Raw genomic sequence first — 18,962 nt, 5'->3', positions numbered from 1 at the left:
CTAAATACCAATTTTTACATTTGTAAACTTGTAAAGTTTTGAGATATAGATTCACTCATTTTAAAATTTCACCCCTCTTTTCACCCCCTTAGCGACGGAATATCCAAAAATCCTCTCTTAGCGAGCACCTACATCTTAATATTAATGTATCCCCAAAATTTCATTTCATTATGCCCAGTAGTTTTGGCTCGGCGATGATGAATCAGTCAGTCAGTCATCTCAGTCAGTCAGTCAGTCAGTCAGTCAGGACAAGCTACTTTATATATATACTAGCAAGATACCCGTGCTTCGCTACGGTATTATACTGAAATTTATAATTGAATGCTTATTGTTTTAGATATATAATCCGCCGAAATTTGTGATCTGACTCGTTTTCGGCGAGAATCCACCAAAATTCCCGATCTGACTCGTTTTCTATTAGATTACGGCGTGTCTCCTCCCATTTTTCAATCTTCCTTTCCAGCAATCGATTTTGTACTTCCCGGGCTAGGCTCAGGTATTCTTCCCGGTCAGTTGGGTCCGTAAATCTTTGCCATCTTTTCCTATAATCATTTTTAATATGGATAAAATCCTTCAGAAGATACGGCGTGGTGTCATATTGGGTGCCTTGGCGGCACTGAACACGCGGCCGGACTGCATTCTTAGTCATTAGCTGTCCAGGAGCCGTTTCCAGCGCGTCAGCACATTAGACGACGGTCCGGAACATTATTATTATTATTATTATTATTATTATTATTATTATTATTATTATTATTATTATTATTATTATTATCATTATTATTATTATTAATATTATTATTAATATTATTACTATTACGTGTAGCTGGAATGGTTGATGACAGGGAAAACCGGAGTATCCGGAGAAAAACCTGTCCCGCCTCCGTTTTGTCCAGCACGAATGTCACATGGAGTGACCGGGATTTGAACCACGGAACCCAGCTGTGAGAGGCCGGCGCGCTGCCGCCTGAGCCACGGAGGATCCTTATAAGTACATTAATAAGAGTAAAATCAATTGGTCTCACCTCCTTCTACACCCCACCACCGTTAAGTTTATTTACCGCACCCCCCCCCCAAAAAAAAAATTAAAAGAAGGCTTGTTTCTTTATGTTTAAGTACGATTCCAAACACCAATGTTCACGTCTATTACCTTTAGTTTTGAGGTATAAGTATCCCCATAAAAGTAATTTACTTTTTTCATTTCATTTCACACTACTCCCCCCCCCACCTAAGTGAACTTTCCCGCAAAAATACTTGTTTCTTTAATAGTAAAGGATCTTCTAAATACCAATTATCACGACTCTAAATTCCTCAGTTTTTTATTTATGTGTCCTCATGAAAGGAAATCGACTCCTTTACACTCCCGCCCTCCAAGATGGTTTCCCGCCCAAAACGCGTTTTTCTTTGTTTTTAAAGGAGATCCAAATACGAATTTTCACGTCTGTAACAACTTTAGTTTTTATTAGATGTATGTATTCTCATACAATTAAGCCAATTAATTTTTCAATTCTTTCATTCCCCCCCGCCCCCTTCTTCATTGGATTTTAAGAGAATACGTGTTTCATTACCTTTAAAGCAGATTGAAAATATCAAATTTCACGTCTGTAACATCTTCATTTTTGATATATCAGTAGCCTAAATAAAAGAATTCAACACCATTTTCAGTCACATTTACCGCCCCCCCCCCGCCAAAGTGATATTTCCGAAAACTAAAAATACACGTTTCTTTATGTTTAATAGAGATAAAAAATACCATTTTTCACTTCTGTAACATGTTAAGTTTTCTTTAGATATACTGTAAAAATTCTCATTTTAAAATTTCACCCCTTTTGAGTTCCCCTTAAGTGGAGTTTCCAAAAACAAATCACCTATGTTTCTTTACATTTACAGGAGATTCCAAACACCCACTTTTTACGTCTGTAACATTTTACGTTTCCAAGATATTCTGTAGATATAGTCTTTCAAAAAATTCACCCCAATTTGTCACTCCTGTTTAACCGCCATTAATTGGATTTTCCAAAAACTAAAAAATACGTGTTTCTTTATTTTTAAAGGAGATCCCATATACAAATTTTCAGTTCTGTAATATCTTTCGTTTCTGACATATATGTATCCTCATTAAAGGCATTCAACCCATTTTTCACCCTTTTACACCCCTCCTATTGGGATTTACAGGAAACAAAAAAAATACGTGTTCCTTTATTTTTAGAGGAGATTCCAACTACCAATTTTTACATCTGTAAATTTTAAAGTTTTAAGATGTAGACACACTCATTTTAAAAAATTCACCCCCCCCCTTTTCACCCCCCAATACTTGGATTTTCCAAAAAAGAAAAAATACGTGTTTCTTTACTTTTAAAGTAGATTACAAATACCAATTTCAAGGTCTGTAATATCTTCAGGTTCTGAAATATAAGTAGCCTCGTTAAAGGCATTCAACCCATTATTCACCCTTTTACACCCTTCTTATTGGGATTTTGCGAAAACAAAAGAATACGTGTTTCTTTATTTTTAAAGGAGATTCTAAATACCAATTTTTACATCTATAAACTTTAAATGTTTTGAGATATAGATACACAAATTTTTAAAAATCACCCCCTTTTCACCCCCCCCAATTAATTGGATTTTCCAAAAACAAAAAAATACGTGTTTGTTTTTAAAGGAGATCCCAAACACCAATTTTCATGTCTGTAATATCTTCAGGTTCTGAAATATAAGTAGACTCATGAAAGGCATTCGACCCCTTCTTCAACCTTTTCCACCCTTCCTATTAGGATTTTCCGAAAACAAAATATACGTGTTTCTTTATTTTTAAAGGAGATTCTAAATACCAATTTTCACATCTATAACGTTTAAATGTTTTGAGATATAGATACACTCATTTTAAAATATTACCCCCTTTTCCCCCCTCCCTTAATTGGATTTTCCAGAAACAAAAAAATACGTGTTTCTTTATTTTTAAAGGAGATCCCAAACACCGATTTTCAGGTCTGTAATATCTTCAGTTTCTGAGATATAAGTAGCCTCATTAAAGGCATTCAACCCTTTTTCCACCCCTTTTCACTCCTATTGCGATTTTCCGAAAACAAAAAAATACGTGTTTCTTTATTTTTAATGAAGATTCTAAATACCAGTTTTTACATCTGCAAACTTTAAAAGTTTGGAGATATAGATTCACTCATTTTAAAAATTCACCCCCTTTTCACCCTCCCATTAATTGGCTTTTGCAAAAACAAAAAAATACGTGTTCCTTTATTTTTAAAAGAGATCAAAAGTACCAATTTTCAGGTCTGTAATTTCTTCATTTTCTGAGATATAAGTACCGGTATCCTGATTAAAGGCATTCAACCCCTTTTTCACCCCTTTTCACCGCTCCTATTGGGATTTTCTGAAATCTAAAAAATACGTGTTTCCTTATTTTCAAAGAAGATTCTAAATACCAATTTTTACATTTGTAAACTTTTAAAGTTTTGAGATATAGGTGCACTTATTTTAAAACTTCACCCCCCCTTTTCACCCCCTTGGCAACGGAATATCCAAAAATCCTCTCTTAGCGAGCACCTACATCTTAATATGAATGTATCCCCAAAATTTAATTTCATTATGTCCAGTAGTTTTGGCTCGGCGATGATGAATCAGTCAGTCAGTCAGGACAAGCTATTTTATATATATATAGATATATATATAGATTAAGGTGAATTAAGGAAAACGCTAAAAACCAACAACTTACGTTTTCACGGCTGGTGCCGCTTTAGTAACAGAAGTTACCCGATCATGTAGGTCATGGCCTAATTACGTTTGAACACGGCCTACCAGCTCGGCAAACTTCCACTATCAGGAAAAATATTATCATAAACTACACATTTTTTTGTTATTTTTAACTTTACCTACTGAGCGAGTTGGCTCCGCGGTTCGTACCGTGTAGTTGTTAGCTTCTCTTCGGGAGCCCGGGGAATAGTTCTCCGTGGTTTACCATCTTCACAAAACCGAATGCTGGAACTACACGTTAGGCCACGGTTCGCTTCCTTTCCAGCCCTAGCCCTGGACTATCCCATCGTCAACACAAGACCTTCCTGAGTCGGTGCAACGTAAGTTTCAATAGAAATAATAATAATAATAATAATAATAATAATAATAATAATAATAATAATAATAATAATAATAATAATAAAAATAAAATGTACCCATTTCATACTTCTGTCGGCCCTTCACTCCAGCCTCGTACTTGCTGCTGGCTCAGCCGAGGCTTTTAATTCTGGTCTGAGGATTGGAACGTGGTGCACTCATCTTTATTAAGTCAACTGAAGAACTGGCTGATGTGAGACGCAATGAACACGATCAAGATATCGGAGTAATACTGTTGAGATAGTCGCCATTTTAACACTATTATCCTCCGTTACCTGTGGGCCTTCTGGTTGTATAGCTAGGCCCTTAATAAGTTATATCTACCACGGGTTTAGTTACCTGGTAACATATCATTACTCAGAATTTTAAAGTCCCTCTAAACAACGGTTTTTCCCCATACATGAATATTTATTACAAGCTCTCATCACTTCCTCTCGTGCCAGTACAGTTATATTTCATCACCAGTCGGTGAAGTTCGTGCATAGCTGAAAGCTGGCAACCTTGAGAGCCCTAGTGCCTTCCCTTCTAATACAAGATGTAATTTACATGACCGGCGATAAAAATAGGTTCAGTTTCAAACACCAGGAAAATACTGTATTCTTAATCGTTTCTCTATGAAAGTATTATTTCTGCTTAGTTATTCTTTAATTCAGAGTAAAAAAATAAGGAAGGTTACGAGCAGGTAACTCGTTGATTGGGTACTGGAATGGTGAAGTCTGGAAAGCAGACTGCTTGTAGCACATGACCGATACACCCGGTCTCTTCGCACTCAACCGCGCACAACGTTTGGAGCATATTTCCAATAAACCTCGGAATTACTGAAGCGTTCCGGCGCCTGCAAGTTTTGCCAGCACATGGCAGTGGAAAAAGTTCGGTTAAATTAAATACAGGAATTGTGGTGGTTTTTAATGAACAGTTTCTCGCCCAGTCGCATAAGTGTATCTGTTAGAGCGATGTAACGAAATGCAAGATATTTTAGAATGATATTGAATATTCATTTGTAGGCGATTGTTTTCCATTCTGAAATAATAACTACGAACGAATGAACGGTTTCAATACTCCGAACTCTATGTATATTTATTTCCTGCAAACAGAAGCAATGGCTGCAGAAATCCTCAACTCCAGCTCCGGATCCCAGATCTACACTATTGTTTGGAATGTTAAATAGGAGCGTTTTGAATGGAAAGGTTTCTACCGAGCTAGTTCGCCATTCTAAGAAAAATGTCCGTTTTTTCGTATTAATCATGACAATAAATATGCTATAATACTGGTTAATTATAGTTTATCATTCATAACTTACAGTATGTCAACATCACGGAAATCAGACATTTATTTAAACATGGAGTGACATTTATGATAATAGGAATAGATTCTCTTTTAATAGAAAATAGAGCATGCACCTTCTCAAACCTTGCGCTTTTCAGACTAAAACGTTGGCCATAGCGTTAGTTTGTTTACCCTGTATGCGAACTAACAGACTTTTAGTCGACCTCATTGGCTTAAATTTCCTACTGCTTAAAGTTTAAGTGTTATTTTTCAAGCTTTATGTATGCTATATACATTTTAATGCCAAACGGATGAAACTACTGTTTTAATAAGGACATCCAGAAAGATTGAACATTGTGAAGTGAAGGGGAAAATGCTGTATGCCGACATTGCAGTGCCTGTTCCCCATGAAAACAGAGTTCACATAAACAAATATCTAGATAGGCAAAAATATCAGGATGCTGAAGGAACTCTGACGTGCTTTAAAATCATCAGCTCGTTTATGATAAAAATTGAAGGTGACAATGAAACAATAAAATTGAAGCAGGTGAATTCATCTACAGTAGCTTCTCATACCGGGCAGTATGGCCAACGTTCCCCCAAAATGACTGTACGTCGACACTGATAAATAAAATACAACAAAATTGTCTTCAGCCCATAACAAACCAGCAGCGAGAATTACTAATGCATTATCAAATGTGGTGAAGTAATGGACGATTTGAATAATACAACCAGTATTACATTTTTTTTTTACAATTAGCTTTACGTCGCACCAACACAGGTAGGTCTTATGGTGACGATGGGATAGGAAAAGGCTAGGAGTGGAAGGGAAGCCGCCGTGGCATTAAAGTACAGCAACAGCATTTACCTGGTGTGAAAATGGGAAACCATGGTTTACCATCTTCAGGGCTGCCGACAGTGTGGTTCGAACTCACTATCCCCCGAATGCAAGCTCACTGCTGCGCGTATTATAATTAGTTGAGATGCATCAGATGAAAGAAGATGTACCGGCCTGGTACCGTCAATGAGCCAGCACAAGTTAAAGTAGACTAGCAAGCGCAACAAACACCCCCCAAAAACACAACATTAAAAGGAAAACAGACATGAAACTTACCTTAAGCAGGTCAGGGTGTCATAAATTACCCGTGAATCTATGAATATCCTCGTACGGTACCATGTTGACAAGAGTTGACCAAAGAAAAAAAATACCCTTTTAAGAAAGTTAAATAATTTTAATTCTGAAAACAAGTTTACATTAAGAACACCAAAATAGAAATATAGTCCTCGTATGAGTAATTAATAAAAGCTTTAGAAACAGTGTTAAATTAACAGGTAGTAACATTTAAATTAAACTGAATCGCGCCAGGCCGACCAAAGTAAAGGAAAGAAATGTATATATGTCCATATCGGTACCTCAATCCTGAGGATCGTGATCTCCGAAGATATTTCTCTGTACCCGTTTCCATCCTCCACGGTCTTCTGCTATACGGGTAGATTGTCTGAACGATGTCGTTGTTGCATGTTTTATACCATCTGTCCAGCGTATAGGTGCTCGCCCACGCTCCCTCTTTCCAGGCACATATCCCAAGATTATGTGCTTTACAAGGCTTCCTTCTCCACGACGCATAATATGAGCAAAGAATTAGAGAATCCTGTGTTGACATTTTGCCGATAACCTGGTACTGATGTTCAGCTCCTTGAGAATGGGTTCGTTGGTTCGAAATGCTGTCCAAGGAATACGAAGAATTCTTCTCAAGCACCACATCTCGAATGAGTTGATCTTATTCAAATCTTAAACTCGTAAAATCCACGTTTCAGCACCATATTGGAAGACAGAGAATACCAGTGTCTTTACTAGTCTCACCTTTAGCTTTACAGAAATGGAGCGATCCTTCCAAATATGAGATAACTGAGACATGATATTCTTGTCCATGGCAATCCTTCTCCTGATCTCTATATCACAGCTGTTGTTGCTAGTTATAATGGCACCCAGGTAAAACATTTCTGAAACCATTTCCATTTCGCTGAAGGCACTGAGTGCGTTCACCTTGCCAGGCCTATCAACTACCATAATTTTTGTCTTTTGCATGTTGATCTGCAAACCCAAACATGCTCTCAGTTCTGACATGGTCTAAAAGCTCTGTCATTTCTGCCTCATCCATGGCAATCAATACAGTATCATCTGCATATCGGAGATTCGATATCTTTCTGCCACCAATAGGAAAACCGCCAGTCCATCCAGCCAATGCAGTTCTCGTGATGTACTCGCCATAAATATTAAAAATCTGGTGTGACAATATACAGCCTTGGCGAACGCCCCTTTGTGTCTTGAAGATTTCAGACATCTTGCCATTTATCCTGACAACTGCTGTGTTAGACTCATATAGATTCTTTATCAACCAGATAAGATGTTTTGGAACTCTCATTTCCAATAACACTTGCCAAAGTTTCTTCCATTGAACACAGTCAAAGGCTTTCCTATAGTCTAGAAAGCAAATGATCATAGGAAGCTGGAATTCTCTGCTCTTTTCGATTAGTTGTCGGATGTTCAGCAGCTGGTCTCTTGTTCCTTTTCCTTTGACGAAACCAGCTTGTTCAGGGGGAATCTGTGAATTAATGTAATTTTGGGGTCTGTCTCTCAAGATATACAACATGATCTTGCTAGCATGTGAGATTAACGATAAAGTCCTGTAGTTATCACATTTCATTGCTGAGCCCTTTTTATGCAAGGGAATGAAAATGGATGTAACCCTGTCAGCTGGCTATTTGCCATTTCTCCATATTTTATTGCAAGTGTCTGTGATAATTTGAGCACCAGTATCGCTCATCTCTTTCAGTAGTTCATCTGTTATGTTGTCAGAACCCGGTGCTTTGTGCGGTCGCAACGATGCAATTGCCCTTTTTGTTTCCTGAAGTAAGATGTCTGGTTCTTGTTCACAATCTCGCCATTCAATCATCGGCTGTACTGTCTCTTCTTTATACAACTCCTCACAGTACTGTTTCCATCCATTCAACACAATTTCAAAATCATGTATCCTATGACCATTAGAATCTTCTATGGACCATACACGAGGTGTGTATTTATTTGACAGCTGTTTTACTTTCCGGTATATATCCCGTGTCTCATTGTGATGGCCATAAGCTTCAATTTCTTCGCAGATTCCTGACAGATGCTTATGTTTGTCTAAGCGGCAATTACGTTGAATTTCACGACACAGCTCAAAGTATCTGTCTTGACTGTGCAAGCCTCTTACTTTCAGTTGTTTTCGCTGTTCTATGAGCTGCCACGTATGATCACTGATCCAACACTTACGATGACTCTGTATTGGAGAAGAATGTTTCAATGCAATGATCATTATATTTTGTTTGAGGTCTCTCCATGTGGACCCTTCATCAGTACTGTGCTCCCTTCTAGTGTTCAAAAGAACATTTTGGATTTCCACACCAAAACTACTTAAGTTCTCACTTTCTACCTTTTGTACTTTACAAGGTACACGGCGCATACCTCTGAGCTTCAACCTGAACACCGTAAACAGTAGTTGGTGATCTGAGCCACAATCTGCATTGATGAAAGATGATTTCCAGCGATTGTTAACCGATATAAAATCTATCTGATTTCTATGAAGACCATCAGGGGAGCACCATGTGCACAGTCGACGAATATGATGTTGAAAGAATGTGTTGGTTACACATAATTCACATTCCATACAAAACTGTAGTAGCCTCTCTCCACTATCATTTCGCTTTCCAATGCCATAATGGCCCACGATGTGTCTAAACTCACTGTCAGTGGTCGTTTCTCCAATCTCTGCATTAAAGTCTCCAAGAACCACTGATATTTCCTTACTTTGGATATTCTTCATTACATCATTTAATTCTCCATAGAATTTCTCGATTCATTCTTCGTTCGGAACAGATGCAGGTGCATACACTTGAATGATATGGAGTTTACATGCTGCTGCCTTAAGTGTTAAGTGGATAATTCTGTCATTAACACATGAACATTCATCCATTAGATTTGCCGAATGCGGAGGGATAATTACTGCATCGCCATTGGCGCTTTCATTATCTGGTCCAGAAAATACACCGTATTACCCTTAGTGGTGCAGAAGAAGCCATTACCTTTCCAGTGTGTTTCAGATAGACCTAGCAAGTCTAGATTATGATTTTCCATTTCCTTCTCAATGATCTGAAGTTTCCCGGCTTGCAAAAGTCCCCTTACATTCCAAGTTGCTATTTTATTTTGGCGTCGAAGAGATGTTCTCTTTAAAATGTTACTCCTCCAAGTCGCAGATTTCCCACACAAGGCCTGGGAGTCCACCTTCATGTGCACAGTCACCAATTTCACACCATTCAGCCTGGACCTGAGATGGCGCCGGGTGTCAACCGGATCGCTTGACGAATTCATTTCCAAATTAGCCAAATCCATCAGAGATTCCCTTGGGAAGGTAGTGTGGTAGTTTCCCCTTACAAAAGGAAAGAAAACGAACGCTAAAATCATTACAATTACAGTAAGCTAGGAATACATCTTTATAGCTTCAGAAAATTCATGTTTTTTCTAGTTCAGTTTGAATAATTCTCTCAAATGATAAGATTTCCCTTTTCTTCTAATTTAGTTATACTTTGGTAGTACTGAGTTCCTTCCAAGGAGCTTCCGCAAGGATATCATAATTCTCACTCACAAGACAGAATTAACATCGGTTACAGTAACGACTCCATAGAGAGAGAAAATAAGCACGAATGAGGCAAGAAAATTCACAAAGTAACTTCAAGGGGGAAATTAACGTGAAAATACTCCACCATGATAAAAATACTATACAGAAAAATTTAATTATACTAACCAGGTCAATCAACAATCAACACTATCATTGCCGTGGTAACGTACAGACGCTAAAGGGAAAAGGTAACGACCAATCCCAAAACCTAAACGCAACAATAGGAGCTTACATGGGAAGAACAAAATTGAATCTAGTAGATTATAAAACTCTAAAATTACAATTAAATTAAAATTAAAAGGGGAACAGGGAGTTAATATTGGAATGGGATCTAACCAAAATTTCAAAACACTTGCGGAAACTCACATGGTTGTTTAACCGCCTTTGACATGTTTTGTATAAGTAACACATAATAGGGCGATAGTGCATGCAGAAAAATAAGAATAATATGTTGCCAATACAATTATATGGCAGTAAACTGTTAAACGTAACGATAAATATAACGCGAGACCTTTTAGGGGATTTGAATTCATAGTAAAATTGGAAACCCGATTACACTTTTGAATTCAGAGTAGCCGCGCGCTGATTGGCCAGATACAGCGCCAACAAGGTTAGACCATGTGCCGAGTTGAAGAGATACACAATGAAATATTTGAGGAACAGAAGCTTAGCGCTCAAAGGCGAAATTGATATTATAATTAAGAATGTGATACCAAATCACATAGAAAATAATAGTAGAAGAAAAATTGGAAATAAATTCCAAGTAATACTGATTTCCACGGCGAGTTTGCCACGTCTAAAATGTTAATGCAGAGGGCCCAAAAACTGTAATCTCGGTTACAACGATATCAAAACTTTCCTGTAATTATGTGATCCCTTCGTCTAATTGTGGTTTTTAAGAGATAAATATTGTATAAAAGGCTACTCATATAATTTCAGGAAGAATATTCCTTTTCTGGCGCGACCTAACATCCGTATTTCATAGTAGTAATGTTAGTAAATATTTCCAGGCTGTTATGACCGCAGATCGGAAAAAGAGTTACAGCAATATTAACAGTATGTCACTTGAGAATTTTAAGTTGTACATACATATTAGTCACATTCACTATTCGAACTTAAATGTTTAATCAAGACGAAGCAACGCGCGATTTGCTGCGAATGCAACCACCATCACGCATAAGTGAAGCGTGTAATCTAAAATCCCCGAGTTTGCTCCAATTCGTCGACAGGGCAAGTTCAAAACGAAGTTTACTGAGTAGGGAAGATGATCTTCATTGCTTTACTGGCGTTGCAAGTAATATGGTTCAGCCAGAGATCAGTAAGTCCTGGATTATAAGGAACAACGGCCGGGCATTCGGAAGTAAAAACGGATGATGGAATGCTTGAATTAACTATTAGTTCCGAACTGAAGTTCACCATGTCACGTGAATCGACTGACAGCATTATGGCTAAAACAAAAAACAGTGAATATAAACCAATAAGGAGATATGGGTTCAAATTTTATGTTTTGAAGAAGTTCCTGCTTGTAGCCACTGTAGACAGTAAGGAGATGTGGGTTCAATTCTGATGTTTTGAAGAAGTTCCTTCTTGTAGCCACTGCAGACAATTAGCAGACACGGTATGTTTCCTGGCAAACGTGCAATGCACTGTAAACATACAAATCTGGTAAAACTCATTTTAAAAAATGCGTTTGCAAATTTAAGGCTACCGCTTCTCGGCAAGCATTACCCGACAATACAAAGCAAGCTATAACTAGCACGTGTGTTTTCATAGATGCCAAAGGTAACCTACCGTTCAGCACTCCTGCCGTAAAAGGCTTTAATGTATTAGGGCAAGAACTCATTAATATGCTAATGTATACAAATGAGATATTGATGTGTTACCACCATTAGCAGAAACGTCTAGGGAAGGGCAGATGCAATACGAAGCGAAGTAATACCTCTGATTATTTCTGTCATGCACGACAAATATTGCTCGGCTACTGTAGATATGTGGACTGACCAGTACAACTAGATCTATTACCTGACGCTCTTTACGCAGCGTATATACGGAGAGTAGAATCTGTTCAGCAATGTGATTTTTACTACACAATTTCCATATACGAAGAAAACAATTGCAAATATAATGGAGGAGGTTTTTGTGAAAGAAATTCTCAGTGTGACTATAAAGAAGTGTGGGTTTTTCGTAAAAGACCGGGTTCAAATATAAAGAAATTTGAAGACCACAGACATCTACCTTGTCCTGCTCACTTCATTAATACAGCGCTTGCGCAACTATTTGAGGAGACGAGATTTCTTGTGGAAAATGCTCCGCTGTCTGCAAACACAATAAACACCGCAAAGGTTGTGGTGAGGGTGTCCAGACATTTGCGGTCATTACAAAATCACGGACATATGCGGTCACTGAGATAAACTTGTGCCCACTCACAGAAATTCCCCAGCCCACACCCTGCTTCAGTGACCGCAAATGTCCAGTGACAACTGAGGAATTTCTGTGAGTGGGCACAAGTTTATCTCAGTGATCGCAAATGTCCGGCGATGCAAATGTCCGTGACCGCAACTGTCCGGTAACCATGGTGAGGTATTTTAAAAAAATCGGCCTTGCACCCAGATTCAGACAATGCTATAGCAAGAAGTAATTATAGGGTAGAATAGTCTTTATAAGATGTTACAGGCTGTTTATAAGCAGTATGATCAAATTGTTGCATTGTCGCAGAATCATAGTGCCTTTGCAGAAGTTAGGTGGCATCAGGCGAGTTGGCCGTGCTTTCAGGGTCGCAAAGCTGTGTGAATCCGGAGATAACGGGTTCGAAACGCGCAGTCGGCGGCTCTGAATATGGTTCTGCGTGGTTTTCCATTTTCACAAAAGTCAAATGCTGAGGCTGTACCTTAATGAAGGTCACGGCCGCTTTCTTCCCACTCCCACCACTTCTCTATCCCACCGTCTTCATGAGACCTATCTGAGTCGGTGCGATGCAAAACAAATTGTAAAAAAGAAAACAAGTTAGATGGCTTCAGTTATGAGGCTTCAGAATGGATGTTAGCTTTCCTTAAACCATTCAATGAAGTAACATCTCTAAATACTGCACGCGAGAGAAAAATGTCGATCTGCAAGGAGCGAGCAGATGCTCAGGCAGGTTAGCGGAGATACCCCGAGATTAAACTAATGAGGCCTACCCCCAGTTGTCTTGTGACAACTGGGGGATTTCTGTGAGTGGGCACAAGTTTACCTCAGTGACCGCAAATGTCCGACGACCGTAAATGTCCGTGACCGTAATTGTTCGGCAACCGTGGTGAAGTATCTAAGGAAAAGACCTGGAACATGAAACTGCACCATGAATTTACTTACGAGTCTTGTGGATCCATAAAGTACGGCAGCACTGCTCAGTCAGTGAATCAGAATGTCAGGTATTTGTTAATCATTGACCTCTGCAGCTTATGTCACTTAAGTAATATGCATAAAGTCATTACATTAATATTATGCTGAACCTTGATTTGGTTTCAGGAAATCCGTAAAACAAAAATCAGAGCTCAGAAGCTCTTAACCCTTTAAATAGATATGTGGGTAAGAGTTACTTAAGTGGGTAGCTAGGGTGCTCACAACACCCCAATTAAAACTTGCACTATTCTTTTACAAATGTTAAATAAAGACCAAATATACCAAATTCAATATTTATATGTACCTCAAAAATATTATCATAACATATTTGGCACCACAGTTATAAAAATAAACCCAAAGTGACAATATTTTGGTTTCGTACTGCATGCAAATTTTTAAGCTCAATTCTTCATTACTTCCAGACAATTATTTACAAACACAAATATGTAAATAATAAGTTATAGAGCCCCAAACACAGTATTTCACTTCTTGAAACTAACGCAGAAGGAAGTACCATTCACCAATAGAATTCCTTTTCGTCACCATCTGAACATGTTTCTTTGTTGCAACAGTCTGCACAGATGTTTTCATGTGATTCAGACACATGAACTGATGATATTTGCAGCAGAAAAATTTAGTTTTCTTCTCTGATGATCTGGAACATATTTTACACCCTCCCGATGAGCGAGGTTGTCGTTCAGGAATCTTTTCGAACAATAGTCATTGCTGATCGTTTTTCCACTTGAGGACTGGCCTGACTCCCTCAGGAACTGTCGTCTGATCAACTTGGATGAATCATTATTGGACATGAACATTACATGTGCATTAATGCCTGCAATATCCAACATGCGATAAAATACCACCAAAAGCCATCGTTTGGTCCTTCTAGCTACGGAGTACGTTACATTTTGTCCACTGCGTCAACACCTCCTTTAGTAAGGTTGTAGAAGGTTATGATCATTGCCTTTTTTAGTTTCCCAGATGAAGGATCAATTTCTGCGCTGTTGGGATGCATAGTTGAAATCATGAGAACGTTCCTAACTTTCTTTGGTACGTATGACATTGAATTTATTTGCTCACAATACGCGAAAAGTGTACTGTTTATTTCACTTTCTTTGATATTATTGAGTTCTTTGGGGAGTTGAGGTTTGTTTTTTCTCACTGTACCTACGAGAGAAAGTTTTTTTCAATCAAATCCTGAGCAAATTCTGTACTCGTAAACCAATTGTATAGAGTAATATTTCTGTCTGTTCCTTGAATAGACTCTGAAAGTCTCAGTACGACGTTTCTGGGTGAATTTTACACTTGAATAGGCCCTTCAGGCTGCTTCACCGCATAGATTTCCATTGCAGCAGTATACCTTGTCCTGGAGTCACACATCATTAGTATTTTAATACCATATTTGGCAGGTTTGCTAGGTATGGACTGCCTAAAGGGGCATTTCCCCCGAAAAGTAACAAGCTGTTCATCGATAGCAACATGTTCAGAGAGGGAGTAACAATTTTTTGCATTTTCCTGTGAAAATTGTGAATACCCCCCTGATGGCTGCTAACTTCCAATTTACCGCGCTGTTTACGATCATGAATGTTGTCAAACCTTAGACACCTCATCAAAAATAAAAATCTGTCCAGTGACATAGTGGTGTGAAATATTTCAATCCCTAAGCCACCACTTGAGAAAAGATCCTCCAAATTCAGTTTTGCTTACTAATTGAAACCGGCAAAAGACAGTAGCTCAATGAAAGAACGTGTTTCCACTTCATTTGTCTTCCAGTACTTGCTCTTATTGGTGTAATTTGGCTGAATGTTAGCAGTGTAAATATTTGTGCACTCGGTTACAGTACGAATTATTAGATCACTTACGAGTACATTAAGACATTCAAGTGGACCAGCACAATTCTTTGCCAATTAGTTTTGTGCCTGGTAGATGAGTTATCATGTTTTGTTTCCGGGTACGGATATTACCAGCTGCTGCACTTCTTCCCCATTTAGTTTCTTGTCCTTCCCTAGCATATACTGTACTTTGGTTTTCTTCTATTTGATGGCGATAGTATGGAACCCGGAGTTGACCGTAAATTGATGTCATCAGGGCCATCAGCATCAGACTGTTCACTTTCAGAAATGTGGTCACTAAATATACAGTAATCAGTTTCACAATCATCAGAGTCCAGTAACTCATCAGAATCGTCTTCTGAAACTTCATCTAGGAGCTTCCTGATCCGTTTCTGCACTTCATCCAAAGAAGTATTCATTTCACACACACCCAACACCACACAGAAGCGACAGCTCAATTTGCGAAAGAGAAACCAAGAAGACACGATGTGTAACGTAACTGGGTATGCGGGCTGCTGACGACACCCCAGCCTATAAATGCTATAGTCGGCAATAATAGACACAACTTCTAACAATGAAAATGGCGTTATATTAAACTCCAAGCGTATTCAAGAAGGTTCTGAGTTCCTCAACAATGTAGCCAACTTCTGTCAGAAAGAAACAAGTGAATATTACACGTGGGGTGTTCTCATCACCCCACATACCCCGTTAAGGACCAAAGGAAAGGGTACAGGTCTCAATTGTATACAAAATAGCCACATTTATATAGCTCCAGTTTCACCACCTGAAAATGCTAGAATAGGATGACAGGAAGGCCATAATCAGCGAATTCAGACGTATCTGTGGAACATCTGAAATATGAGGTTCGTAACAGAATTTTCTGCATGTAATTACTTAAGTAATTGTATTACCACATCCTACGAACGTCTTGTTTAGTTACTTTATTTCTCATCATATGTTCTTTTTTTCTTTGTAGATCCTTTACGTTGCACTGTGCAGCGGATAAGTGACAGTTCAGCTTCTAGTGACGAATTAAGCGTGCACTGCGATATGAATACTAGTTAAGATGACGATCTACTGCGCTGCTGGAAGGATCATGAAATCAATCTCCCTAACTGCCATATGTACGTTGTGCATTCCAGCAACCAGTGCAAGCAGCGAAAGACACTTAAGTGAAGCAGGAATGCTTGAAACGAATCGTAGGTGTCAGTCAGATCCAGACCGGGTCAACGACTTCTTATTAATTGTTAACAACCATAGTAATCATAACAATAAAGAATTATTGAGTATCCATGCCCAATTTGGAGCTAGAGTTTCTACACTAGTCATATCTCTGTGGAGGAGAGGCGTTTTAAAATTCATTTTGAGGTTTATATTTAACTTTGGGTGTTATAATAACTTCCTTATTTACATAGTTATCATTTCAGGGTTCATAGACTTAGTTTCATTCATTTATTCATGTGTTCAAATAAAGTGCACTTAGTTTTTATATATAAGTGATCCGTGTACGAACAAAAATGTCTCGTGCTAGCTTTCTGAAAATTAGAAATTTGGTGTGTGACAGAAGCTTGGAGACACGTTACAACTCCGTCAGATGCTATGTATTTTCAGTGCGTCTGTACGACGTTGAAACATGGAATCTGAAATGTAATACCATTAAGAGAATTAATGACTTCGAGATGCGAGTGTTTCCATGGATGTTACGGATCTCGTGGACCGACCTCGTCGCCAATGTTGCCATACTCAGGAACAAGAGGAGGGAACGAATGTTGACGTGTACAATCAAGAAACGAAAGACATGGGCATATTACGACGAATGATCATGATTGATCATACAAGGTAAAACTGATGGACGTGGAGATCGCGGTCGAAAGAAGTTACGGGATTGGACAGGACTAGATTCAAGTAGACCGATGAGAACAGCGAGTTCATACTTTGCTGTGGTTGTGGCCAACCTTCAGTAATCGATAAGGCACTACAAGAAGAAGATATAAGAACACTACAGCACGCTAGCCAGGAGAAATACGCATGGCAGCACGTGAACTTCATTAACCATTTCTCCGACAGGAGTGATATGTACTACCTTATTTCGAGTTTCGCTTACATACAATGCAGCAACCGCCCAGTATAGGGCAGATGCACAGTCTAAAAATATGACTTTAAATTTTGACAATTTCATACCCAGTCATGAGTCCACTATTGAGGCAATAGCGTAATGTTTCGAGAGATAATGGTACGGGAGATAAACATACATAGAGTACGGCTAAAGAAGGATGGAGGGTGGGGAGGACTTCAAAATAGTGCCTGAGATAGCGCGTGAAGGAGTGAGTATCAAGGGATAAGATCCATCGAACATACAGTAGCTCACCTCGTCTTTGAGAAGCAATCTTCCGTCATGATCATATTTAACAAACATGAACCGAACTTAGAGGGTGTTTCTTTTGACACTAATACATACATGCATACATACATACATACATACATACATACATACATACATACATACATACATACATACATGCTGAACCCATTAGCTGTAGACTCTAAAATAGCGCTCCATCTTGTATACTATGTGAAGTTCGCGAGCATAAAGAAAGTGTAATCGATATCCGGCCGATCTATTATATGGCTGAAAAATATCCCGAGCAAAGAAGTTGAAAGCAATGAGGTAGGTTGGGGTAAGGTACATACTGTACGTGCGCGCCACTAGCCCAGAAACAAATGCGCATTAAATGTGTTCTATCTCGGAAAACATTCGGAATAGGGCATATGACCATATGAAGCGTTTTGCTTCAAGTGATCGTTCCTGTCATATCCCTGAATATTGACCATTCCTCCTGGGACACACTCTATAATCGGACATTTCACTCCAAACAGTAAGACTTTAATTTCTGATGTCAGCCACAAGATTTCACTTTCTAGCAATGATGCTATCGTTACGAATAAAACACCGTCTGGTTTATTGCTCTAATTTACGTCGAGATGGCCCAATAAACGCGCACGAACACACACACACGCATTATATACACGCACAATTCTATTCAGCTATAAATGACCACACTCAATAATTGCTGGCTATTTAAATGTCTCTCTTCTTTACACGCAGCAGGGAGTCTCAGCTCGTAGGAATTACATGAGAGGGCTTTAATCCCCTTTCACAAGCTTCCCTTACTTTCACTTCACCGAGTCCAGTCGCCCTCCACAGCAGTTCGTGCAGACCGCTAGGATCGAACACAGTGCTATCGGCAACACAACACTCGATGACTATTCCTTGATTCGACTCCAGAGACAGTCCAATAATTCACGCAGTCACATGCAATGAGCAACTAAACAGCAACAGCAGGACGATACTCACAACAGCGAATATTAACTCAGGTCAAATTACCCTCACACTCTCGATAATTGCTTCATTCGCTGGCACGGTGGTGTTCTGTCCAAAAAAGTACACACACACATTACTCTAAAGCAGTACATAGTCTCGTATGCCGTCTCCAATGCAGCTATTCACTGGACACTCCGACATCACAACCACAGCTCCCCGTTCAGTTCTCTCGCCCTCAGCCCAACCACCGAACCCAAACACACTGACTCCACCACGGAGCCCAACACTGACTACGAATCAAGCACCCACTGACTGTCCGCGGCTAGC

Source organism: Anabrus simplex, chromosome 2 (assembly GCF_040414725.1).
Source record: "Anabrus simplex isolate iqAnaSimp1 chromosome 2, ASM4041472v1, whole genome shotgun sequence".
Lineage (NCBI taxonomy): Eukaryota > Metazoa > Arthropoda > Insecta > Orthoptera > Tettigoniidae > Anabrus > Anabrus simplex.
The sequence above is the reverse complement of the archived record's forward strand: the minus strand, read 5'-3'. Positions refer to the sequence as shown.